This window comes from Oncorhynchus clarkii, chromosome 9, assembly GCF_045791955.1.
Source record: "Oncorhynchus clarkii lewisi isolate Uvic-CL-2024 chromosome 9, UVic_Ocla_1.0, whole genome shotgun sequence".
Classification (NCBI taxonomy): domain Eukaryota; kingdom Metazoa; phylum Chordata; class Actinopteri; order Salmoniformes; family Salmonidae; genus Oncorhynchus; species Oncorhynchus clarkii.
Window position 1 is genome coordinate 60,285,256 of NC_092155.1, and position 27,375 is coordinate 60,312,630.

The 27,375-nt window shown below is 48.4% G+C and overlaps 1 pseudogene; it reads right to left on the reverse strand.

Annotated features, from left to right (window-relative positions):
- LOC139416654 (segment polarity protein dishevelled homolog DVL-1-like) overlaps positions 1 to 27,375 on the reverse strand; it is an 86,809-nt pseudogene that overhangs the window by 4,231 nt on the left and 55,203 nt on the right.

Here is a 27,375-nt window from a genome sequence, read left to right on the forward strand (position 1 = left end):
GAAGTGTTTTGTGAAAGTTTATCGTCAACTTTTTTAATTTTAAAAAATGACGCTGCGTTTTAAAACAATGTTTTTTTCTGAATTACACAGCTTCCATAGAAAGCTATTTTGGGTATATATGGACCGATTTAAATGAAAAAAAGACCCAATAGTGATGTTTATGGGGCATATAGGAGTGCCAAGAAAGAAGCTCGTCAAAGGTAATAAATGTTTTATATTTTATTTCTGCGTTTTGTGTAGTGCCGGCTACGCTAAATCTTTGTTTACGTCGCATTCAGGCATTTTTGGGTGTTGCATGCTATCAGATAATAGCTTCTCATGCTTTCGCCGAAAAGCATTTTAATAATCTGACTTGTTGGCTAGGTTCACAACGAGTGTAGCTTTAATTCAATACCATCCATGTGCATTTTGATGAACGTTTGAGTTTTAACGAGTACATTTAGCATTTAGCGTAGCGCATTTGCATTTCCAGGTGTCGGAGGAAACACCGTGCACCTGGCAATCTTGGTTAGTGCGCACTGCGCCCGGGCCGCCACAGGAGACGCTGGTGCGCGATGAGACAAGGACATCCCTACCGACGAAGCCCTCCCTAACCCGGACGACGCTAGGCCCATTGACCTCCCGGTCGCGGCCGGTTACGACAGAGCCTGGGCGCGAACCCAGAGTCTCTGATGGCACAGCTGGCGCTGCAGTACAGTACACTGCGCCACCCGGGAGGCCCCACGTTTCATCTTCAATGCCCTTGCTGATGGAAGGTTTTCATTCAAAATCTCACGATACATGGCCCCATTCATTCTTTCCTTTACACGGATCAGTCGTCCTGGTCCCTTTGCAGAAAAACAGCCCCAAAGCATGATGTTTCCACCCCCATGCTTCACAGTAGGTATGGTGTTCTTTGGAGATTCAGTCTTCCCAGCCTGGTGCAGGTCTACAATTCTGTTTCTGGGGTCCTTTGACAGCTCTTTGGTCTTGGCCATAGTGGAGTTTGGAGTGTGACTGTTTGAGGTTGTGGACAGGTGTCTTTTATACTGATAACAAGTTCAAACAGGTGCCATTAATACAGGTAACGAGTGGAGGACAGAGGAGCCTCTTAAAGAAGAAGTTACAGGTCTGTGAGAGCCAGAAATCTTGCTTGTTTGTAGGTGACCAAATACTTATTTTCCACCATAATTTGCAAATAAATTCATTAAAAATCCTACAATATGATTTTCTGGATTTTTTTCCTTCTCATTTTGTCTGTCATAGTTGAAGTGTACCTATGATGAAAATTACAGGCCTCTCTCATATTTTTAAGTGGGAGAACTTGCACAATTGGTGTCTGACTAAATACATTTTTGCCCCACTGTATATATATCTAAAGAGAGACAGAAATAAAAAGAGATGTCGAGAGAGGAGAGGGCAAAGAGCAAGAGAGGAGGCAAGATAAAGAGTTGCAATGGATTGAGAGAGAGAGAGAGAGAGAGAGAGAGAGAAAGAGAGAGAGAGAGAGGTAGAGAGAGAGAGAGGTAGAGAGAGAAAGATAGAGAGGAAGAGAGGTAGAGAGAGAGAGAGAGAGAGAGGTAGAGAGGTACAGGTAGCAGAGAAGTAGAGGGGTAGCGAGTGGGCTAGCTGTTAGCTTACCGGATCCCCAGAGTCCAGGGACTACCTGGTCCATCAGTCTACCGTTGCCCAGCAGAAACAGAGGGAACAACAGCGTTACACACACCTCCCAACCCAGCCTAACCTCTCTAACCTGTCTACTGCTGTCACCTCCCAACCCAGCATAACCTGTCTACTGCTGTCACCTCCCAAACCAGCCTAACCTGTCTACTGCTGTCACCTCCCAACCCAGCCTAACCTGTCTACTGTTATAATCTCCCAACCAAGTCTAACCTGTCTATTGCTGTAATCTCCCAGCCCAGCCTAACCTGTCTACTGCTGTCACCTCCCAACCCAGACTAACCTGTCTACTGCTGTCACCTCCCAACCCAGCCGAACCTGTCTACTGCTGTCACCTCCCAGCCCAGCCTAACCTGTCTAACCTGTCTACTGCTGTCACCTCCCAGCCTAGCCTAACCTGTCTAAACTGTCTACTGCTGTCACCTCTCAACCCTGTCTAACCCAGTCTACTGTTGTCACCTCCCAGCCCAGCCGAACCTGTCTACAGCTGTCACCTCCCAGCCTAGCCTAACCTGTCTACTGCTGTCACCTCCCAACCCAGCATAACCTGTCTACTGCTGTCATCTCCTAGCCCAGCCTAACCTGTCTACTGCTGTCACCTCCCAACCCAGCCTAACCTGTCTACTGCTGTCACCTCCCAGCCCAGCCTACCCTGTCTACAGCTGTCACCTCCCAGCCCAGCCTAACCTGTCTACTGCTGTCACCTCCCAGCCCAGCCTAACCTGTCTACTGCTGTCACCTCCCAGCCTAGCCTAACCTGTCTACTGCTGTCACCTCCCAGCCCAGCCTAACCTGTCTACTGCTGTCACCTCCCAGCCTAGCCTAACCTGTCTACTGCTGTCACCTCCCAACCCAGCATAACCTGTCTACTGCTGTCATCTCCTAGCCTAGCCTAACCTGTCTAATGCTGTCACCTCCCAGCCCAGCCTAACCTGTCTACTGCTGTCACCTCCTAACCCAGCATAACCTGTCAACTGCTGTCACCTCCCAGCCCAGCCTAACCTGTCTAACCTGTCTACAGCTGTCACCTCCTAGCCCAGCCTAACCTGTCTAACCTGTCTACTGCTGTCACCTCCCAGCACAGCCTAACCTGTCTAACCTTTCTACTGCTGTCACCTCCTAACCCAGCATAACCTGTCAACTGCTGTCACCTCCCAGCCCAGCCTAACCTGTCTAACCTGTCTACAGCTGTCACCTCCTAGCCCAGCCTAACCTGTCTAACCTGTCTACTGCTGTCATCTCCCAGCACAGCCTAACCTGTCTAACCTGTCTACTGCTGTCACCTCCTAACCCAGCCTAACCTGTCTACTGCTGTCACCTCCCAGCCCAGCCTAACCTGTCTACAGCTGTCACCTCCCAGCCCAGCCTAACCTGTCTACTGCTGTCACCTCCCAGCCCAGCATAACCTGTCTACTGCTGTCACCTCCCAGCCTAGCCTAACCTGTCTACTGCTGTCACCTCCCAACCCAGCATAACCTGTCTACTGCTGTCATCTCCTAGCCTAGCCTAACCTGTCTAATGCTGTCACCTCCCAGCCCAGCCTAACCTGTCTATTGCTGTCACCTCCCAGCCCAGCCTAACCTGTCTACTGCTGTCACCTCCCAGCCGAGCCTAACCTGTCTACTGCTGTCACCTCCCAACCCAGCATAACCTGTCTACTGCTGTCACCTCCCAGCCCAGCCTAACCTGTCTACTGCTGTCACCTCCCAGCCTAGCCTAACCTGTCTACTGCTGTCACCTCCCAACCCAGCATAACCTGTCTACTGCTGTCACCTCCCAGCCCAGCCTAACCTGTCTACTGCTGTCACCTCCCAGCCTAGCCTAACCTGTCTACTGCTGTCACCTCCCAGCCCAGCCTAACCTGTCTACTGCTGTCACCTCCCAGCCTAGCCTAACCTGTCTACTGCTGTCACCTCCCAACCCAGCATAACCTGTCTACTGCTGTCATCTCCTAGCCTAGCCTAACCTGTCTAATGCTGTCACCTCCCAGCCCAGCCTAACCTGTCTACTGCTGTCACCTCCTAACCCAGCATAACCTGTCAACTGCTGTCACCTCCCAGCCCAGCCTAACCTGTCTAACCTGTCTACAGCTGTCACCTCCTAGCCCAGCCTAACCTGTCTAACCTGTCTACTGCTGTCACCTCCCAGCACAGCCTAACCTGTCTAACCTTTCTACTGCTGTCACCTCCTAACCCAGCATAACCTGTCAACTGCTGTCACCTCCCAGCCCAGCCTAACCTGTCTAACCTGTCTACAGCTGTCACCTCCTAGCCCAGCCTAACCTGTCTAACCTGTCTACTGCTGTCATCTCCCAGCACAGCCTAACCTGTCTAACCTGTCTACTGCTGTCACCTCCTAACCCAGCCTAACCTGTCTACTGCTGTCACCTCCCAGCCCAGCCTAACCTGTCTACAGCTGTCACCTCCCAGCCCAGCCTAACCTGTCTACTGCTGTCACCTCCCAGCCCAGCATAACCTGTCTACTGCTGTCACCTCCCAGCCTAGCCTAACCTGTCTACTGCTGTCACCTCCCAACCCAGCATAACCTGTCTACTGCTGTCATCTCCTAGCCTAGCCTAACCTGTCTAATGCTGTCACCTCCCAGCCCAGCCTAACCTGTCTATTGCTGTCACCTCCCAGCCCAGCCTAACCTGTCTACTGCTGTCACCTCCCAGCCTAGCCTAACCTGTCTACTGCTGTCACCTCCCAACCCAGCATAACCTGTCTACTGCTGTCACCTCCCAGCCCAGCCTAACCTGTCTACTGCTGTCACCTCCCAGCCTAGCCTAACCTGTCTACTGCTGTCACCTCCCAACCCAGCATAACCTGTCTACTGCTGTCATCTCCTAGACTAGCCTAACCTGTCTAATGCTGTCACCTCCCAGCCCAGCCTAACCTGTCTATTGCTGTCACCTCCTAACCCAACATAACCTGTCAACTGCTGTCACCTCCCACCCCAGCCTAACCTGTCTAACCTGTCTACAGCTGTCACCTCCTAGCCCAGCCTAACCTGTCTAACCTGTCTACTGCTGTCACCTCCCAGCACAGCCTAACCTGTCTAACCTGTCTACTGCTGTCACCTCCTAACCCAGCATAACCCGTCTACTGTTGTCACCTCCTAACCCAGCATAACCTGTCTACTGCTATCACCTTCCAACCCAGCATAACCTGTCTACTGCTGTCACCTCCTAACCCAACATAACCTGTCTACTGCTGTCACCTCCTAACCCAGCATAACCTGTCTTCTGCTGTCACCTCCTAACCCAGCCTACCGTGTCTACTGCTGTCACCTCCCAGCCTAGCCTAACCTGTCTACTGCTGTCAACTCCCAGCCCAGCCTAACCTGTCTACTGCTGTCACCTCCCAACCCAGCATAACCTGTCTACTGCTGTCACCTCCTAACCCAGCATAACCTGTCTACTGTTATCACCTCCCAACCCAACATAACCTGTCTACTGTTGTCACCTCCTAACCCAGCATAACGTGTCTACTGCTGTCACCTCCCAGCCTAGCCTAACCTGTCTACTGATGTCACCTCCCAGCCCAGCCTAACCTGTCTACTGCTGTCACCTCCCAGCCTAGCCTAACCTGTCTACTGCTGTCACCTCCCAGCCCAGCCTAACCTGTCTACTGCTGTCACCTCCCACCCCCGCATAACCTGTCTACTGTTATAACCTCCCAACCCAGCATAACCTGTCTACTGCTGTCACCTCCTAACCCAGCATAACCTGTCAACTGCTGTCACCTCCCAGCCCAGCCTAACCTGTCTAACCTGTCTACTGCTGTCACCTCCCAGCACAGCCTAACCTGTCTAACCTGTCTACTGCTGTCACCTCCCAACCCAGCCTAACCTGTCTACTGCTGTCACCTCCCAGCCCAGCCTAACCTGTCTACAGCTGTCAACTCCCAGCCCAGCCTAACCTGTCTACTGCTGTCACCTCCCAGCCCAGCCTAACCTGTCTACTGCTGTCACCTCCCAGGCTAGCCTAACCTGTCTACTGCTGTCACCTCCCAGCCCAGCCTAACCTGTCTACTGCTGTCACCTCCCAGCCTAGCCTAAACTGTCTACTGCTGTCACCTCCCAACCCAGCATAACCTGTCTACTGCTGTCATCTCCTAGCCTAGCCTAACCTGTCTACTGCTGTCATGTCCTAACCCAGCATAACCTGTCAACTGCTGTCACCTCCCAGCCCAGCCTAACCTGTCTAACCTGTCTACAGCTGTCACCTCCTAGCCCAGCCTAACCTGTCTAACCTGTCTACTGCTGTCACCTCCCAGCACGGCCTAACCTGTCTAACCTGTCTACTGCTGTCACCTCCCAGCCTAGCCTAAACTGTCTACTGCTGTCACCTCCTAACCCAGCATAACCTGTCTACTGTTATCACCTCCCAACCCAGCATAACCTGTCTACTGTTGTCACCTCCTAACCCAGCCTAAAGTGTCTACTGCTGTCACCTCCCAGCCTAGCCTAACCTGTCTACTGCTGTCACCTCCCAGCCCAGCCTAACCTGTCTACTGCTGTCACCTCCCAGCCTAGCCTAACCTGTCTACTGCTGTCACCTCCCAGCCCAGCCTAACCTGTCTACTGCTGTCACCTCCCACCCCCGCATAACCTGTCTACTGTTATAACCTCCCAACCCAGCATAACCTGTCTACTGCTGTCACCTCCTAACCCAGCATAACCTGTCTACTGCTGTCACCTCCCAACCCAGCATAACCTGTCTACTGCTGTCACCTCCTAACCCAGCCTAACCTGTCTACTGCTGTCACCTTCCAACCCAGCATAACCTGTCTACTGCTGTCACCTCCTAACCCAGCCTAACGTGTCTACTGCTGTCACCTCCCAGCCTAGCCTAACCTGTCTACTGCTGTCACCTCCCAGCCTAGCCTAACCTGTCTACTGCTGTCACCTACCAGCCCAGCCTAACCTGTCTACTGCTGTCACCTCCCACCCCCGCATAACCTGTCTACTGTTATAACCTCCCAACCCAGCATAACCTGTCTACTGCTGTCACCTCCTAACCCAGCATAACATGTCTACTGCTGTCACCTCCTAACCCAGCATAACCTGTCTACTGCTGTCACCTCCTAACCCAGCACAACCTGTCTACTGCTGTCACCTCCCAGTCTAGCCTAACCTGTCTACTGCTGTCACCTCCCAGCCCAGCCTAACCTGTCTACTGCTGTCACCACCCAACCCAGCATAACCTGTCTACTGCTGTCACCTCCTAACCCAGCATAACCTATCTACTGTTATCACCTCCCAGCCCAGCCTAACCTGTCTACTGCTGTCACCTCCCAGCCTAGCCTAACCTGTCTACTGCTGTCACCTCCCAGCCCAGCCTAACCTGTCTACTGCTGTCACCTCCCAGCCCAGCATAACCTGTCTACTGCTGTCACCTCCTAACCCAGCATAACATGTCTACTGCTGTCACCTCCTAACCCAGCATAACCTGTCTACTGCTGTCACCTCCTAACCCAGCACAACCTGTCTACTGCTGTCACCTCCCAGCCTAGCCTAACCTGTCTACTGCTGTCACCTCCCAGGCCAGCCTAACCTGTCTACTGCTGTCACCACCCAACCCAGCATAACCTGTCTACTGCTGTCACCTCCTAACCCAGCATAACCTGTCTACTGTTATCACCTCCCAGCCCAGCCTAACCTGTCTACTGCTGTCACCTCCCAGCCTAGCCTAACCTGTCTACTACTGTCACCTCCCAGCCCAGCCTAACCTGTCTACTGCTGTCACCTCCCAGCCCAGCCTAACCTGTCTACTGCTGTCATCTCCCACCCCTGCATAACCTGTCTACTGTTATAACCTCCCAACCCAGCATAACCTGTCTACTGCTGTCACCTCCTAACCCAGCATAACCTGTCAACTGCTGTCACCTCCCAGCCCAGCCTAACCTGTCTAACCTGTCTACAGCTGTCACCTCCTAGCCCAGCCTAACCTGTCTAACCTGTCTACTGCTGTCAAATCCCAGCACAGCCTAACCTGTCTACTGCTGTCACCTCCCAACCCAGCCTAACCTGTCTACTGCTGTCACCTCCCAGCCCAGCCTAACCTGTCTACAGCTGTCACCTCCCAGCCCAGCCTAACCTGTCTACTGCTGTCACCTCCCAGCCCAGCCTAACCTGTCTACTGCTGTCACCTCCCAGCCTAGCCTAACCTGTCTACTGCTGTCACCTCCCAGCCCAGCCTAACCTGTCTACTGCTGTCACCTCCCAACCCAGCATAACCTGTCTACTGCTGTCACCTCCTAACCCAGCATAACCTGTCAACTGCTGTCACCTCCCAGCCCAGCCTAACCTGTCTAACCTGTCTACAGCTGTCACCTCCTAGCCCAGCCTAACCTGTCTAACCTGTCTACTGCTGTCAAATCCCAGCACAGCCTAACCTGTCTAACCTGTCTACTGCTGTCACCTCCCAGCCCAGCCTAACCTGTCTACTGCTGTCACCTCCCAGCCCAGCCTAACCTGTCTACTGCTGTCACCTCCCAGCCTAGCCTAACCTGTCTACTGCTGTCATCTCCCAGCCCAGCCTAACCTGTCTACTGCTGTCACCTCCCAGCCTAGCCTAACCTGTCTACTGCTGTCACCTCCCAACCCAGCATAACCTGTCTACTGCTGTCATCTCCTAGCCTAGCCTAACCTGTCTAATGCTGTCACCTCCCAGCCCAGCCTAACCTGTCTACTGCTGTCACCTCCTAACCCAGCATAACCTGTCAACTGCTGTCACCTCCCAGCCCAGCCTAACCTGTCTAACCTGTCTACAGCTGTCACCTCCTAGCCCAGCCTAACCTGTCAAACCTGTCTACTGCTGTCACCTCCCAGCACGGCCTAACCTGTCTAACCTGTCTACTGCTGTCACCTCCTAACCCAGCATAACCTGTCTACTGTTGTCACCTCCTAACCCAGCATAACCTGTCTACTGCTATCACCTTCCAACCCAGCATAACCTGTCTACTGCTGTCACCTCCTAACCCAGCATAACCTGTCTACTGCTGTCACCTCCTAACCCAGCATAACCTGTCTACTGCTGTCACCTCCTAACCCAGCATAACCTGTCTACTGCTGTCACCTCCTAACCCAGCCTACCGTGTCTACTGCTGTCACCTCCCAGCCTAGCCTAACCTGTCTACTGCTGTCACCTCCCAACCCAGCATAACCTGTCTACTGCTGTCACCTCCTAACCCAGCATAACCTGTCTACTGTTTTCACCTCCTAAACCAGCCTAACGTGTCTACTGCTGTCACCTCCCAGCCTAGCCTAACCTGTCTACTGCTGTCACCTCCCAGCCCAGCCTAACCTGTCTACTGCTGTCACCTCCCAGCCTAGCCTAACCTGTCTACTGCTGTCACCTCCCAGCCCAGCCTAACCTGTCTACTGCTGTCACCTCCCAACCCAGCATAACCTGTCTACTGCTGTCACCTCCTAACCCAGCATAACATGTCTACTGCTGTCACCTCCCAACCCAGCATAACCTGTCTACTGCTGTCACCTCCCAACCCAGCCTAACCTGTCTACTGCTGTCACCTCCCAACCCAGCCTAACCTGTCTACTGCTGTCACCTACCACCCCCGCATAACCTGTCTACTGTTATAACCTCCCAACCCAGCATAACCTGTCTACTGCTGTCATCTCCTAACCCAGCATAACATGTCTACTGCTGTCACCTCCTAACCCAGCATAATCTGTCTACTGCTGTCACCTCCCAGCCCAGCCTAACCTGTCTACTGCTGTCACCTCCTAACCTAGCATAACCTGTCAACTGCTGTCACCTCCCAGCCCAGCCTAACCTGTCTAACCTGTCTACAGCTGTCACCTCCTAGCCCAGCATAACCTGTCTACTGCTGTCACCTCCTAACCCAGCATAACATGTCTACTGCTGTCACCTCCTAACCCAGCATAACCTGTCTACTGCTGTCACCTCCTAACCCACCATAACCTGTCTAATGCTGTCACCTCCCAACCCAGCATAACCTGTCTACTGCTGTCACCTCCTAACCCAGCCTAACCTGTCTACTGCTGTCACCTCCCAACCCAGCATAACCTGTCTACTGCTGTCACCTCCTAACCCAGCATAACCTGTCTACTGCTGTCACCTCCTAACCCAGCATAACCTGTCTACTGTTGTCACCTCCTAACCAAACCTGTCTACTGCTGTCACCTCCTAACCCAACATAACCTGTCTACTGCTGTCACCTCCTAACCCAGCATAACCTGTCTACTGCTATCACCTCCCAACCCAGCCTGTCTACTGCTGTCACCTCCTAACCCAGCAAAACCTGTCTACTGCTATCACCTCCCAACCCAGCCTGTCTACTGCTGTCACCTCCTAACCCAACATAACCTGTCTACTGCTGTCACCTCCTAACCCAGCATAACTTGTCTACTGTTATCACCTCCCAACCCAACCTGTCTACTGCTGTCACCTCCCAACCCAACCTGTCTACTGATGTCACCTCCTAACCCAATGTGTCTACTGCTGTCTACTCCTAACCCAGCATAACCTGTCTACTGCTGTCACCTCCCAACCCAGCATAACCTGTCTACTGCTGTCACCTCCCAACCCAGCATAACCTGTCTACTGCTGTCACCTCCTAACCCAACGTGTCAACTGCTGTCACATCCTAACCCAGCATAACCTGTCTACTGCTGTCACCTCCCAACCCAGCATAACCTGTCTACTGCTGTCACCTCCCAACCCAACCTGTCTACTGCTGTCACCTCCTAACCCAACGTGTCTACTGCTGTCACATCCTAACCCAGCATAACCTGTCTACTGCTGTCACCTCCCAACCCAGCCTAACCTGTCTACTGTTATCACCTCCCAACCCAGCATAACCTGCCTACTGCTGTCACCTCCTAACCCAGCATAACCTGTCTACTGTTATCACCTCCCAAGCCAGCATAACCTGCCTACTGTTGTCACCTCCCAACCTAGCATAACCTGCCTACTGCTGTCACCTCCCAGCCCAACCTGTCTAACCTGTCTACTGCTGTCACCTCCCAACCCAGCAAAACCTGTCTACTGGTGTCACCTCCCAACCCAGCATAACCTGCCTACTGCTGTCACCTCCCAGCCCATCCTAACCTGTCTAACCTGTCTACAGCTGTCACCTCCCAGCCCAACCTGTCTAACCTGTCTACTGCTGTCACCTCTCAGCCCAGCCTAGCATGCCTACTGCTGTCACCTCCCAACCCAGCATAACCTGCCTACTGCTGTCACCTCCCAGCCCAACCTGTCTAACCTGTCTACTGCTGTCACCTCCCAACCCAGCATAACCTGTCTACTGTTGTCACCTCCCAACCCAGCATAACCTGCCTACTGCTGTCACCTCCCAGCCCATCCTAACCTGTCTAACCTGTCTACAGCTGTCACCTCCCAGCCCAACCTGTCTAACCTGTCTACTGCTGTCACCTCCCAGCCCAGCCTAGCCTGCCTACTGCTGTCACCTCCCAACCCAGCATAACCAGCCTACTGCTGTCACCTCCCAGCCCAACCTGTCTAACCTGTCTACTGCTGTCACCTCCCAACCCGGCATAACCTGTCTACTGTTGTCACCTCCCAACCCAGCATAACCTGCCTACTGCTGTCACCTCCCAGCCCAGCCTAACCTGTCTAACCTGTCTACAGCTGTCACCTCCCAGCCCAACCTGTCTAACCTGTCTACTGCTGTCACCTCCCAACCCAGCCTAACCTGTCTACTGCTGTCACCTCCCAACCCAGCCTAACCTGTCTACTGCTGTCACCTACCACCCCCGCATAACCTGTCTACTGTTATAACCTCCCAACCCAGCATAACCTGTCTACTGCTGTCATCTCCTAACCCAGCATAACATGTCTACTGCTGTCACCTCCTAACCCAGCATAACCTGTCTACTGCTGTCACCTCCCAGCCCAGCCTAACCTGTCTACTGCTGTCACCTCCTAACCTAGCATAACCTGTCAACTGCTGTCACCTCCCAGCCCAGCCTAACCTGTCTAACCTGTCTACAGCTGTCACCTCCTAGCCCAGCATAACCTGTCTACTGCTGTCACCTCCTAACCCAGGATAACATGTCTACTGCTGTCACCTCCTAACCCAGCATAACCTGTCTACTGCTGTCACCTCCTAACCCACCATAACCTGTCTACTGCTGTCACCTCCCAACCCAGCATAACCTGTGTACTGCTGTCACCTCCTAACCCAGCCTAACCTGTCTACTGCTGTCACCTCCCAACCCAGCATAACCTGTCTACTGCTGTCACCTCCTAACCCAGCATAACCTGTCTACTGCTGTCACCTCCTAACCCAGCATAACCTGTCTACTGTTGTCACCTCCTAACAAAACCTGTCTACTGCTGTCACCTCCTAACCTAACATAACCTGTCTACTGCTGTCACCTCCTAACCCAGCATAACCTGTCTACTGCTATCACCTCCCAACCCAGCCTGTCTACTGCTGTCACCTCCTAACCCAGCAAAACCTGTCTACTGCTATCACCTCCCAACCCAGCCAGTCTACTGCTGTCACCTCCTAACCCAACATAACCTGTCTACTGCTGTCACCTCCTAACCCAGCATAACTTGTCTACTGTTATCACCTCCCAACCCAACCTGTCTACTGCTGTCACCTCCCAACCCAACCTGTCTACTGATGTCACCTCCTAACCCAATGTGTCTACTGCTGTCTACTCCTAACCCAGCATAACCTGTCTACTGCTGTCACCTCCCAACCCAGCATAACCTGTCTACTGCTGTCACCTCCCAACCCAGCATAACCTGTCTACTGCTGTCACCTCCTAACATAACGTGTCAACTGCTGTCACATCCTAACCCAGCATAACCTGTCTACTGCTGTCACCTCCCAACCCAGCATAACCTGTCTACTGCTGTCACCTCCCAACCCAACCTGTCTACTGATGTCACCTCCTAACCCAGCCCAACCTGTCAACTGCTGTCACCTCCTAACCCAGCATAACCTGTCTACTGCTGTCACCTCCTAACCCAGCATAACCTGTCTACTGATGTCACCTCCTAACCCAGCCTAACCTGTCTACTGCTGTCACCTCCTAACCCAGCATAACCTGTCTACTGATGTCACCTCCTAACCCACCATAACCTGTCTACTGTTATAACCTCCTAACCCAGCCCAACCTGTCTAACCTGTATAATAATATAACCTGTCTACTGCTGTCACCTCCTAACCCAGCATAACCTGTCTACTGCTGTCACCTCCCAGCCCAGCCTAACCTGTCTACTGCTGTCACCTCCTAACCTAGCATAACCTGTCAACTGCTGTCATCTCCCAGCCCAGCCTAACCTGTCTAACCTGTCTACAGCTGTCACCTCCTAGCCCAGCATAACCTGTCTACTGCTGTCACCTCCTAACCCAGCATAACATGTCTACTGCTTTCACCTCCTAACCCAGCCTAACCTGTCTACTGCTGTCACCTCCCAACCCAGCATAACCTGTCTACTGCTGTCACCTCCTAACCCAGCATAACCTGTCTACTGCTGTCACCTCCTAACCCAGCATAACCTGTCTACTGTTGTCACCTCCTAACCAAACCTGTCTACTGCTGTCACCTCCTAACCCAACATAACCTGTCTACTGCTGTCACCTCCTAACCCAGCATAACCTGTCTACTGCTATCACCTCCCAACCCAGCCTGTCTACTGCTGTCACCTCCTAACCCAGCAAAACCTGTCTACTGCTATCACCTCCCAACCCAGCCTGTCTACTGCTGTCAACTCCTAACCCAACATAACCTGTCTCCTGCTGTCACCTCCTAACCCAGCATAACTTGTCTACTGTTATCACCTCCCAACCCAACCTGTCTTCTGCTGTCACCTCCCAACCCAACCTGTCTACTGATGTCACCTCCTAACCCAATGTGTCTACTGCTGTCTACTCCTAACCCAGCATAACCTGTCTACTGCTGTCACCTCCCAACCCAGCATAACCTGTCTACTGTTATCACCTCCCAACCCAGCATAACCTGTCTACTGCTGTCACCTCCTAACCCAGCATAACCTGTCTACTGTTATCACCTCCCAAGCCAGCATAACCTGTCTACTGTTGTCACCTCCCAACCTAGCATAACCTGCCTACTGCTGTCACCTCCCAGCCCAACCTGTCTAACCTGTCTACTGCTGTCACCTCCCAACCCAGCATAACCTGTCTACTGTTGTCACCTCCCAACCCAGCATAACCTGCCTACTGCTGTCACCTCCCAGCCCATCCTAACCTGTCTAACCTGTCTACAGCTGTCACCTCCCAGCCCAACCTGTCTAACCTGTCTACTGCTGTCACCTCCCAGCCCAGCCTAGCCTGCCTACTGCTGTCACCTCCCAACCCAGCATAACCTGCCTACTGCTGTCACCTCCCAGCCCAACCTGTCTAACCTGTCTACTGCTGTCACCTCCCAACCCAGCATAACCTGTCTACTGTTGTCACCTCCCAACCCAGCATAACCTGCCTACTGCTGTCACCTCCCAGCCCATCCTAACCTGTCTAACCTGTCTACAGCTGTCACCTCCCAGCCCAACCTGTCTAACCTGTCTACTGCTGTCACCTCCCAGCCCAGCCTAGCCTGCCTACTGCTGTCACCTCCCAACCCAGCATAACCAGCCTACTGCTGTCACCTCCCAGCCCAACCTGTCTAACCTGTCTACTGCTGTCACCTCCCAACCCGGCATAACCTGTCTACTGTTGTCACCTCCCAACCCAGCATAACCTGCCTACTGCTGTCACCTCCCAGCCCAGCTTAACCTGTCTAACCTGTCTACAGCTGTCACCTCCCAGCCCAACCTGTCTAACCTGTCTACTGCTGTCACCTCCCAGCCCAGCCTAGCCTGCCTACTGCTGTCACCTCCCAACCCAGCATAACCAGCCTACTGCTGTCACCTCCCAGCCCAACCTGTCTAACCTGTCTACTGTTGTCACCTCCCAGCCCAGCATAACCTGTCTAACCTGTCTACAGCTGTCACCTCCCAGCCCAACCTAACCTGTCTAACCTGTCTACTGCTGTCACCTCCCAGCCCAGCCTAGCCTGCCTACTGCTGTCACCTCCCAACCCAGCATAATCAGCCTACTGCTGTCACCTCCCAGCCCAACCTGTCTAACCTGTCTACTGCTGTCACCTCCCAGCCCAGCATAACCTGTCTAACCTGTCTACAGCTGTCACCTCCCAGCCCAACCTAACCTGTCTAACCTGCCTACTGCTGTCACCTCCCAGCCCAGCTTAACCTGTCTACAGCTGTCACCTCCCAGCCCAACCTGTCTAACCTGTCTACTGCTGTCACCTCCCAGCCCAGCCTAGCCTGCCTACTGCTGTCACCTCCCAACCCAGAATAACCAGCCTACTGCTGTCACCTCCCAGCCCAACCTGTCTAACCTGTATACAGCTGTCACCTCCCAGCCCAGCATAACCTGTCTAACCTGTCTACTGTTATCACCTCCCAACCCAGCATAACCTGTCTACAGCTGTCACCTCCCAACCCAGCATAACCTGCCTACTGCTGTCATCTCCCAGCCCAGCCCAGCCCAACCTGTCTAACCTGTCTACTGTTATCACCTCCCAACCCAGCATAACCTGCCTACTGCTGTCACCTCCCAGCCCAGCCTAACCTGTCTAACCTGTCTACTGCTGTCACCTCCCAACCCAGCCTAACCTGTCTACTGCTGTCACCTCCCAGCCCAGCCTAACCTGTCTACTGCTGTCACCTCCCAGCCCAGCCTAACCTGTCTACTGCTGTCACCTCCCAGCCCAGCCTAACCTGTCTACTGCAGTCACCTCCCAGCCCAGCCTAACCTGTCTACTGCTGTCACCTCCCAGCCCAGCCTAACCTGTCTACTGCTGTCACCTCCCAACCAGCCTGTCTACTGCTGTCACCTCCCAACCAGCCTGTCTACTGCTGTCACCTCCCAACCCAGCCTAACCTGTCTACTGCTGTCACCTCCCAACCCAGCCTAACCTGTCTACTGCAGTCACCTCCCAGCCCAGCCTAACCTGTCTACTGCTGTCACCTCCCAGCCCAGCCTAACCTGTCTACTGCTGTCACCTCCCAACCAGCCTGTCTACTGCTGTCACCTCCCAACCAGCCTGTCTACTGCTGTCACCTCCTAACCCAGCCTAACCTGTCTACTGCTGTCACCTCCCAACCCAGCCTAACCTGTCTACTGCAGTCACCTCCCAGCCCAGCCTAACCTGTCTACTGCTGTCACCTCCCAGCCCAGCCTAACCTGTCTACTGCTGTCACCTCCCAACCAGCCTGTCTACTGCTGTCACCTCCCAACCAGCCTGTCTACTGCTGTCAACTCCTAACCCAGCCTAACCTGTCTACTGCTGTCACCTCCCAACCCAGCCTAACCTCTCTAACCTGTCTACTGCAGTCACCTCCCAGCCCAGCCTAACCTGTCTACTGCTGTCACCTCCCAGCCCAGCCTAACCTGTCTACTGCTGTCACCTCCCAACCAGCCTGTCTACTGCTGTCACCTCCCAACCCAGCCTGTCTACTGCTGTCACCTCCCAACCCAGCCTGTCTACTGCTGTCACCTCCCAACCAGCCTGTCTACTGCTGTCACCTCCCAGCCTAACCTGTCTACTGCTGTCACCTCCCAACCCAGCCTACCCTTTTCAAATCCAGTCTAGCCCAGCCCCATCTAACCCAGTCTAGCCCAGCCCCATCTAACCCAGTCTAGCCCAGCCCCATCTAACCCAGTCTAGCCCAGCCCCATCTAACCCAGTCTAGCCCAGCCCCATCTAACCCAGTCTAGCCCAGCCCCATCTAACCCAGAGCGGCTCCCTCTATTTCATTCTAGTCTATCCCCTATCCTGTTCTGGTCCAACTGCAGCCTAACTTACTTTACAGCAAACTCACTGAATGATGAGTTAGAGCAATGAAATGTCCTCAGATACTCGCCAACAAATGTCCTGTTACTCTCTTTCTCTCTCTCACGCACGCACGCACGCACGCACACACACATACACACACACTCACATTCTCATGATGAACATCCACAAATGCTCGCCTGGATGTGCCAAATGAAAAAAATACTGCAAATGTCAATCAAGACATGCAGCAAAAGATGAAAGGGAATAAAACAACTTATGTAAAAGATGAAGATGAGATGTAAACATACTGAGGGTATGTACTGAGGGTCCTACAACTGTCCTACTGATGACTCATCCTAACGACTCTTCAGCCCTAAGGAACTGGCTCATTACCGTATCAGAACAGTCCAGGACAATGAGGTCTGAATGCAATGGGAATCCTTTTGAAATAATGGGAGATGACTAAAAACATGTGATGACAACGTCTGGATGATTGACTTCATAGTGATTTGAACAGAAGCTGGAAATCAGACAGAAGAGCAATACGATGACAAGTGTGAAACAAAAGACCAAAAATCTCCATGCAGGCTAGTTATGACCACCCCACCCTGATGCCTCTCTCCCTCAGTGCAGTACCATGTCGGAACGATTACAAACTGTGCAGCAGAAACAGAGCAATGTAATGTGTAGTGTCATGTTGAAATCAAACAAAATATAGTTCAAGAATTGTTGGGAGGGTGGGACCTCATTTTATCATTTCGTGCAAGCAATAATCAGCCAAAAGCGGATACGGTCCTTAGTGTACACACCCAGTACTGAAGAGCTGTCCTCTGCATGAACCATGTTGAATCATGATCGACCTTGACAATATAAGACCATTTTAGAACACCCTCTATTAAATAAATATGTATCTCTGTGCGTGTGACATCTTATGTCAACTTCATTTCCAAGCAGGCCAAGCAGGCTAACCTGGAATTTAAATACAATATTTTGTTAACAGTTGACATTAGCTGTCATGAAAAGTAACGTGGTGACATACAGTATATGGTCAAATGAGTCATCCACTCTGACCCATTCATATTGATGAGGAAGTTAGAGTTAGCAGCCCTGACCTACAGACTCACCCTCACTGTTGTGGCTGCCAGCACTCCCACTGTGGAAACTGTGGCAGGGGTCTGAGTAGCCCGGAGGGAAGCCTGCAGGTGCGGAGGGGAAGGGGGGGTAGGGGAATGGCTGACCCCCCAGGGGCCACGGGTTGGTGGCAGGGGGGGGGGAGGGGGGCCAGGGTGTCCTGCTCAGAGCCCCCACCACTGGAACCCTCGTTCAGGTTGAGAGACGCCATGTCTGAAAGAGAGAGCAAAAGATAATAAAGAGAGAGAGAGAGAGAGAGAGAGAGAGAGAGAGAGAGAGAGAGAGACAGACATACAGACAGAGAGAGAGAGTAAGGTAGCCCCTCCATGACAGGTAAAAAACACTCTGCCACTGGACTCTACAGTACACTTAACACATTGGACTCTACAGTACACTTAACACATTGGACTCTACAGTACACTTAACACATTGGACTCTACAGTACACTTAACACATTGGATTCTACAGTACACTTAACACATTGGACTCTACAGTACACTTAAAACATTGGACTCTACAGTACACTTAACACATTGGACTCTACAGTACACTTAACACATTGGACTCTACAGTACACTTAACACATTGGACTCTACAATACACTTAACACATTGGACTCTACAGTACACTTAACACATTGGACTCTACAGTACACTTAACACATTGGACTCTACAGTACAATTAACACATTGGACTCTACAGTACACTTAACACAAGTAAAAATACACTTCTAACGATACAATCCAGTAGATAATATATGACTGTCAAAGTGGCTCAGTGTCAGTACTTTGGCAGAGGTCTCCGAAGGTGTAGTAGCACTGCTCTGAGAAGGTGATCTTGTTGACGGTGTGTCTCAGATAACCATGTTTCAGCAGACTGCTGGCATACTTCCTGGCATCTCTCCTGTCCTTGAAGCCCTCCACCCTTGAGTAGAGCCAGTCCACCACGTCAGCACCTGGCACAGCGACACACACAGCAATACACTGTTTTAGACTGTAGTCTGAATCACAACCTCACAACGTCGAGTAGAGCCAGTCCACCACGTCAGCACCTGGCACAGCGACACACACAGCAACACACTGTTTTAGACTGTAGTCTGAATCACAACCTCACAACGTCGAGTAGAGCCAGTCCACCACGTCAGCACCTGGCACAGCGACACACACAGCAACACACTGTTTTAGACTGTAGTCTGAATCACAACCTCACAACGTTGAGTAGAGCCAGTCTACCACGTCAGCACCTGGCACAGCGACACACACAGCAACACACTGTTTTAGACTGTAGTCTGAATCACAACCTCACAACGTCGAGTAGAGCCAGTCCACCACGTGACATAGCAGCACACACAGGATAAGAAGACTGTAGTCTGCACTACAACAGCACACACTCATACAGGATTATATTACCCTATAATACTGATAGCATATACTAACTACACCACATCAAGCAAGCAGATGTTATGTTGACACTATCAAGGAAATGTTTTGCAAAAGACATCACAGTTTAACAGTAAGGGAAGTGATTGCTGTTTCAAGTCCAACTTTAAGTTCTTAATTTACTCAATTTAAATGGTACATTATTAGTAGTAATCAGTGTCCCCCAGTCCCTCTCACCGATGACAGCGTTGCCAATGGTGATCTTCAACCACATCCTGTCCCGGATCTCCAGACCAGAGTCAGGCAGCTGCATCACCTTGACGATGGTTGATATGTCCGTCTTACTCGCAGATAGCGGCAAGTCGTCAAATTCTGAAGGGGAGAGGAGGTTGAGACACAGCACATTCACAGACATGTTCTGTATGTGGCCTTTCTAGTACTGTGAGAGTGCAGCTATGTCTAGTGATTGCAATAGTTTGTGTGTGTGACTATGGTCATAGTGTGGTCATACCGTAGTGTGGGTAGGGTCCGGTCAGGGCAGTTGTGTGGGAGATCCAGGCAGCAGGGTCGATGGGCCTCACTGGTTCAGCTGCACAAACATAACATAACCCACACACACACACACAGCCAGTTAGAACACATAACCTCCATCATATACTGTGAGTTAGCCAGTATTTGTGGTGAAACTTCTACTCCACATGAATTTATAAGCACAAACACTGAGATTTTCAAAACGTTTCAAAAAGTATTTAAAAAGGTTCTAAAGTGAGTTTCCAGCAGAGTTTGAGAACCCTGTTTGTAAGTGGTAATAACCTGTTGTTGGTGGAACATCGGTGAGTGTCTTACCCCGGGGGATGGTGAAGTAGCTTCGCGGAGACGGGTCCCAACACTTGGCCACAGTAAGACTAATAGGACTGGAGAACACATGGGGAGACCGTCAGTTACAATACATACATATTCTACTCACTTCTACAGCTCCTGCACAGTTAAAGGAACAAGAGGAAACAATAGAGAGGAAAGGAAATGATTGGTTGAACTACAAGATTTATGGAGAGAAATATTACTACAATAAAATAGTCAATCAATAGTCAATCATGCAGGAGCTGTTTAAAATACAAACCCACTGTTATCCAATCAGAGGTCAGCATCAACTGATACCTCTAATAAAACACTAATATACTCCAGTCTTACCATCGCTCAGCTTTAAATCCTGTAAATACCCAACAGCCATGTTCTTTGACTGTCTGTCCTGACCTGTGACCATGTTCACATGCAACATTTGAACATCGCTTGAAATGTTTTCTGGGTTATCGTTAACAATCCTGCATTGTAACACAGTACTGCTCTTACCCTGTTTTGGAGACAATCTCTCTCAGGATCCTCACAGCGTCATCGTTGCTCATGTTCTCAAAGTTCACATCGTTCACCTGGGGAACACAAGCACACAGTTAACGTCCATGTTCACAGATCACGTCTTTAAAATGAACAAGTGGTTGGACAAAAGGAACAAGTGGTTGGACAAAAGGAACAAGTGGTTGGACAAAAGGAACAAGTGGTTGGACATAAGGAACAAGTGGTTGGACATAAGGAACAAGTGGTTGGACAAAAGGATCAAGTGGTTGGACAAAAGGAACAAGTGGTTGGACAAAAGGATCAAGTGGTTGGACAAAAGGAACAAGTGGTTGGACAAAAGGAACAAGTGGTTGGACAAAAGGAACAAGTGGTTGGACAAAAAGAACAAGTGATTGGACAAAAGGAACAAGTGGTTGGACAAAAGGATCAAGTGGTTGGACAAAAGGAACAAGTGGTTGGACAAAAGGAACAAGTAGTTGGACATAAGGAACAAGTGGTTGGACATAAGGAACAAGTGGTTGGACGTAAGGAACAAGTGGTTGGACATAAGGAACAAGTGATTAAAGAAACACAAAATAAACATGTGCTATAGGACTCTGCAGTCTACAAGTTAATTATCCAGGGCACTATTGTGTCACACACACACACACACACACACACACACACACACACACACACACACACACACACACGTGGGCTTTCAGACGCATATAAAAGCTAGTAAATCCTAAGCAGCTTTATACTGCATGTATGTATGGGTGGAAAAACACACTGGCTCCCCAATAAATTAGGTTAATAAATGCTGAATCCACAATAACTAGAGATCAGCCACCATGTATATTGTGTACAAGAGGAGGCGTGGCCAGAGAGGTTAGTCTGAGTCCAGCCATACACACGTCAAAGAGAACTAAACACAGCGAGGAAAAGGAAAGACAGAAAAACAACTCATAGAAAAGAGGGTTATGGGGAGGGAAGTGATGAGGACCATTACAGATGGTTGTCAATAGGTCACAACAAAGCTAGGCAGAAACACAGGACCTGTTTCCCCTTTCCCTCATTGTGTCAAACACACTGTATCCAAACATTATTGGGAATGCTATGGAAATCACAAAGCAAGTTTTTCCATTTGCAAGCACTGGCTCATTCCCTCAACAAACCATACAAATATGGGCAAAATATCTCATGCAGAATGCAACATATAGAATAACCTTAGAATATTACATATAGAATAAACGTTAGGTCCATTAATAGTGGGTGTACCTGTAGGAGCATGTCCCCAGGTTCTATCCTGCCATCTGCAGCCACAGCTCCTCCCTTCATGATGGAGCCGATGTAGATCCCCCCGTCCCCCCGGTCGTTACTCTGCCCCACGATACTGATACCCAGGAAGTTATACTTCTCTGGAGGAGAGAGACAGAAACAAGTCTGTTTACAGTCAATGGACTCTGATGATATCTGCATAAAACACTATGAACTCTGATGATATTTGTATCAAACACTATGAACTCTGATGATATCTGTATCAAACACTATGAACTCTGATGATATCTGTATCAAACACTATGAACTCTGATGATATCTGTATCAAACCCTATGAACTCTGATATTTGTATCAAACACTATGAACTCTGATGATATGTATATCAAACATTATGGACCCTGATGATATTTGTATCAAACACTATGGACCCTGATGATATTTGTATCAAACATATGAACTCTGATGATATCTGTATCAAACACTATGCACTCTGATGATATCTGTATCAAACACTATGCACTCTGATGATATCTGTATCAAACACTATGAACTCTGATGATATCTGTATCAAACATATGAACTCTGATGATATCTGTATCAAACACTATGAACTCTGATGATATCTGTATCAAACCCTATGAACTCTGATATTTGTATCAAACACTATGAACTCTGATGATATGTATATCAAACACTATGGACCCTGATGATATTTGTATCAAACACTATGGACCCTGATAATATTTGTATCAAACATATGAACTCTGATGATATCTGTATCAAACACTATGCACTCTGATGATATCTGTATCAAACACTATGCACTCTGATGATATCTGTATCAAACATATGAAATCTGATGATATTTGTATCAAACAAAATTAACTATGATGATATCTGTATCAAACACTATGAACTCTGATGATATTTGTATCAAACACTATGAACTCTGATATTTGTATTTAACAAAATGAACTCTGATGATATCTGTATCAAATACTATGAACTCTGATGATATTTGTATCAAACATATGCACTCTGATGATATCTGTATCAAACATATGAACTCTGATGATATTTGTATCAAACACTGTGAACTCTGATGATATCTGTATCAAACATATGAAATCTGCTGATATTTGTATCAAACATATGCACTCTGATGATATCTGTATCAAACATATGAACTCTGATGATACTTGTATCAAACACTATGAACTCTGATGATATTTGTATCAAACACTATGAACTCTGATGATATCTGTATCAAACACTATGAACTCTGATGATATTTGTATCAAACACTATGAACTCTGATGATATCTGTATCAAACACTATGCACTCTGATGATATCTGTATCAAACACTATGCACTCTGATGATATCTGTATCAAACACTATGAACTCTGATGATATCTGTATCAAACATATGAACTCTGATGATATCTGTATCAAACACTATGAACTCTGATGATATCTGTATCAAACCCTATGAACTCTGATATTTGTATCAAACACTATGAACTCTGATGATATGTATATCAAACACTATGGACCCTGATGATATTTGTATCAAACACTATGGACCCTGATAATATTTGTATCAAACATATGAACTCTGATGATATCTGTATCAAACACTATGCACTCTGATGATATCTGTATCAAACACTATGCACTCTGATGATATCTGTATCAAACATATGAAATCTGATGATATTTGTATCAAACAAAATTAACTATGATGATATCTGTATCAAACACTATGAACTCTGATGATATTTGTATCAAACACTATGAACTCTGATATTTGTATTTAACAAAATGAACTCTGATGATATCTGTATCAAATACTATGAACTCTGATGATATTTGTATCAAACATATGCACTCTGATGATATTTGTATCAAACACTGTGAACTCTGATGATATCTGTATCAAACACTATGAACTCTGATGATATTTGTATCAAACACTGTGAACTCTGATGATATCTGTATCAAACACTATGAACTCTGATGATATTTGTATCAAACACTATGAACTCTGATGATATCTGTATCAAACACTATGAACTCTGATGATATTTGTATCAAACACTATGAACTCTGATGATATCTGTATCAAACATATGAAATCTGCTGATATCTGTATAAAACACTATGAACTCTGATGATATCTGTATCAAACACTATGAACTCTGATGATATCTGTATCAAACATATGAACTCTGATGATATCTGTATCAAATACTATGAACTCTGATGATATCTGTATCAAACACTATGCACTCTGATGATATCTGTATCAAACACTATGAACTCTGATGATATTTGTATCAAACATATGAACTCTGATGATATCTGTATCAAACATATGAACTCTGATGATATTTGTATCAAACATATGAACTCTGATGATATCTGTATCAAACACTATGAACTCTGATGATATCTGTATCAAACACTATGAACTCTGATGATATCTGTATCAAACACTATGCACTCTGATGATATCTGTATCAAACACTATGAACTCTGATGATATTTGTATCAAACATATGAACTCTGATGATATCTGTATCAAACACTATGAACTCTGATGATATTTGTATCAAACACTATGAACTCTGATGATATTTGTATCAAACACTATGAACTCTGATGATATTTGTATCAAACACTATGAACTCTGATGATATTTGTATCAAACACTATGAACTCTGATGATATCTGTATCAAACACTATGAACTCTGATGATATTTGTATCAAACATATGAACTCTGATGATATCTGTATCAAACACTATGAACTCTGATGATATTTGTATCAAACACTATGAACTCTGATGATATTTGTATCAAACACTATGAACTCTGATGATATTTGTATCAAACACTATGAACTCTGATGATATTTAGTAGAAAAAAAGAGTCAGAGAGAAAAGAGATACATTAAAAGGGGAAAGCCGTACCCATGTTGAGTGTGACAGTGATGATGTTTAGACTCATTGTGGAATCGGTGATGCTGCTGAAAGACGAAGACTGGAAAGGAGGGAGGCAGATAAAACAGTCACAAAGATATTCACATAACCATTGTGGTTATTTCTTTTTCACAGGCACATGGGATGTAGGAAAACCTGTGAGGGGAACTCACCCTGTCTATTTTGGCCACTTTGTGCCTCCGTCTGCGGCGTTTATGTCTGCGCATCAGCTGAGAGGACGAGCTCTGTTCCGTGGAGCTGCTGAGTCTGAGACACAATTCATCTCAATACAATATACATTGGTCCATGATACAGAAACAAGGGAAACCCTGAAGAAGACACTGTGTGCTAAAACATGGGTGTTTAATAAACATTCAATATCTGAGAGCATATATAGAGTGTGCAACTATCTTTCTCTGTACATAACAGTACCCAGCCCCACCACACAACATACACTGCAGGTTGTGAGCAGCACAGGGTCAGCCGCAGGGCAGCACCCCTGGAGCAGGAAAGGGGAAGAGGGCAGAGGGGATATGGTGATTTTATTTAGTAAAGAACCACCGATGAAAAGAGAGGAAGATGACATAAAGAGAGCGAGAGAAAGAGGGAGCATCTACCTGCTAGCGTCCTCATCTTCCTCACTGTCGACGAAGGAGCTGGACTCTAGCTCACTGCTCATTACTGAGGCACTGTCATAGCCCATGGCGGAGTCCCTTGCTGTGCGCTCCGACTTAGAGTGGCCGTTGATTCGAGGGACTGTTGATACGAGGGACAAAACAACAGGTCAGATATCAACAGTCAGATATCAACAGAACTAATGTTAACACTTGGATAGAAGGTCACATGAACATCTTTGACGCATGTGTCACACCACAGTGGTCTTCTGTAGCTCAGTTAGAAGAGCATGGCTCTTGCAACACCATGATAGTGGGTTCTAATCCCAGGACAACCAATACGTAAAAAATGTACGCTCGCAAGACTGTTAAACGCTTTGGATAAAAGAGTCAGCTGAATGGCATACTTTACATAATGACACAGTGAAAGACAACTCAGAGCTGAATGAGCTGATATCAGAGACCAACTGGGCCATGGAAGCATTTACTAGTGATTCACTATTACAGAAGGAAGCCCAGTGGCAAACATGGCATCGTACCTTACTGTATGTGATGGTATGGTAAACATGGCATCGTACCTTACTGTATGTGATGGTATGGCAAACATGGCATCGTACCTTACTGTATGTGATGGTATGGCAAACATGGCATCGTACCTTACTGTATGTGATGGTATGGTAAACATGGCATCGTACCTTACTGTATGTGATGGTATGGTAAACATGGCATCGTACCTTACTGTATGTGATGTATGGCAAACATGGCATCGTACCTTACTGTATGTGATGGTATGGCAAACATGGCATCGTACCTTACTGTATGTGATGGTATGGTAAACATGGCATTGTACCTTACTGTATGTGATGGTATGGTAAACATGGCATCGTACCTTACTGTATGTGATGGTATGGTAAACATGGCATTGTACCTTACTGTATGTGATGGTATGGTAAACATGGCATCGTACCTTACTGTATGTGATGGTATGGTAAACATGGCATTGTACCTTACTGTATGTGATGGTATGGTAAACATGGCATTGTACCTTACTGTATGTGATGGTATGGTAAACAAAGGTTTCAGTGGACTTGTGAATAACATCTTTATGCAGTGTATCATCAAATATAATACCATAGACTTTAGTTAATGTATTATCAGTTGGCAGTGTAAAATAAGAGCTACCTCTGTTCTACCAAAACAATAACATCAGTGTCCCCAATTCCCAACACCTCTCTCCCACATCTACCCCCAATACATACAGTGGCAGGGGAGGGGTCCTGTCTCAGCAGGGTGACACCGGATTGGCTGGAAGGCTCTGGCAAAACGGCGAGGGCGTGGCTGACCCTGCGTTCTCTGCGAGCGACCAAAACATTCCAATAATGTGGTGGTGCCCATTACTGACTCAGCCCAAAGTGTGTGCACGCACACACACACACACACACACACACATACACTCACACGCACCACATACACGCACCACATACACACACAAATAAACAGCAGAGCTGTATGTCTCAGGTGCAAAACTGAGACTGTCTGGTGTCTGTGTAGTGCTCTGTCCCCTCTCTCCCAGCTCCTGTCTGTCTCTCAACCCCTGTGAGAAGGACCAGGTTCTCTGCCCAATGACAGGCTGCTGGCAGGCAGACTCCAATCCTTATCTACAATGAAGGCAGTGGAAAAAGACCCAAAAAATAGTGAATTTGGAGAAAGATACTGTGAAACGAAGAGAGATAACACAATCACTCAACATAATATTTTCTCCTTTTTGCTCATCACAGTCAATGGCAGGTGTCTCACAGCGAGGGATCCTGACTTATTCAATTCTACAAATGTCTGACTCTTTTTTTATTTGTTTTTATTGATTTCACCTTTATTTAACCAGGTAAGCTAGTTGAGAACAAGTTCTCCTTTACAACTGCGACCTGGCCAAGATAAAGCATAGCAGTATGAACAGACAACAACACAGAGTTACACATGGAGTAAACAATAAACAAGTCAATAACACAGTAGAAAAAAGAAAAAAATATACATTGTGTGCAAAAGGCATGAGGAGGTAGGCGTATAATTACAATTTAGCAGATTAACACTGGAGTGACTCTTACAGTCATGGGCACTGTGGTTGGCATACACCCGATTCATTGACATGTCATCTACAACTATACTCATTG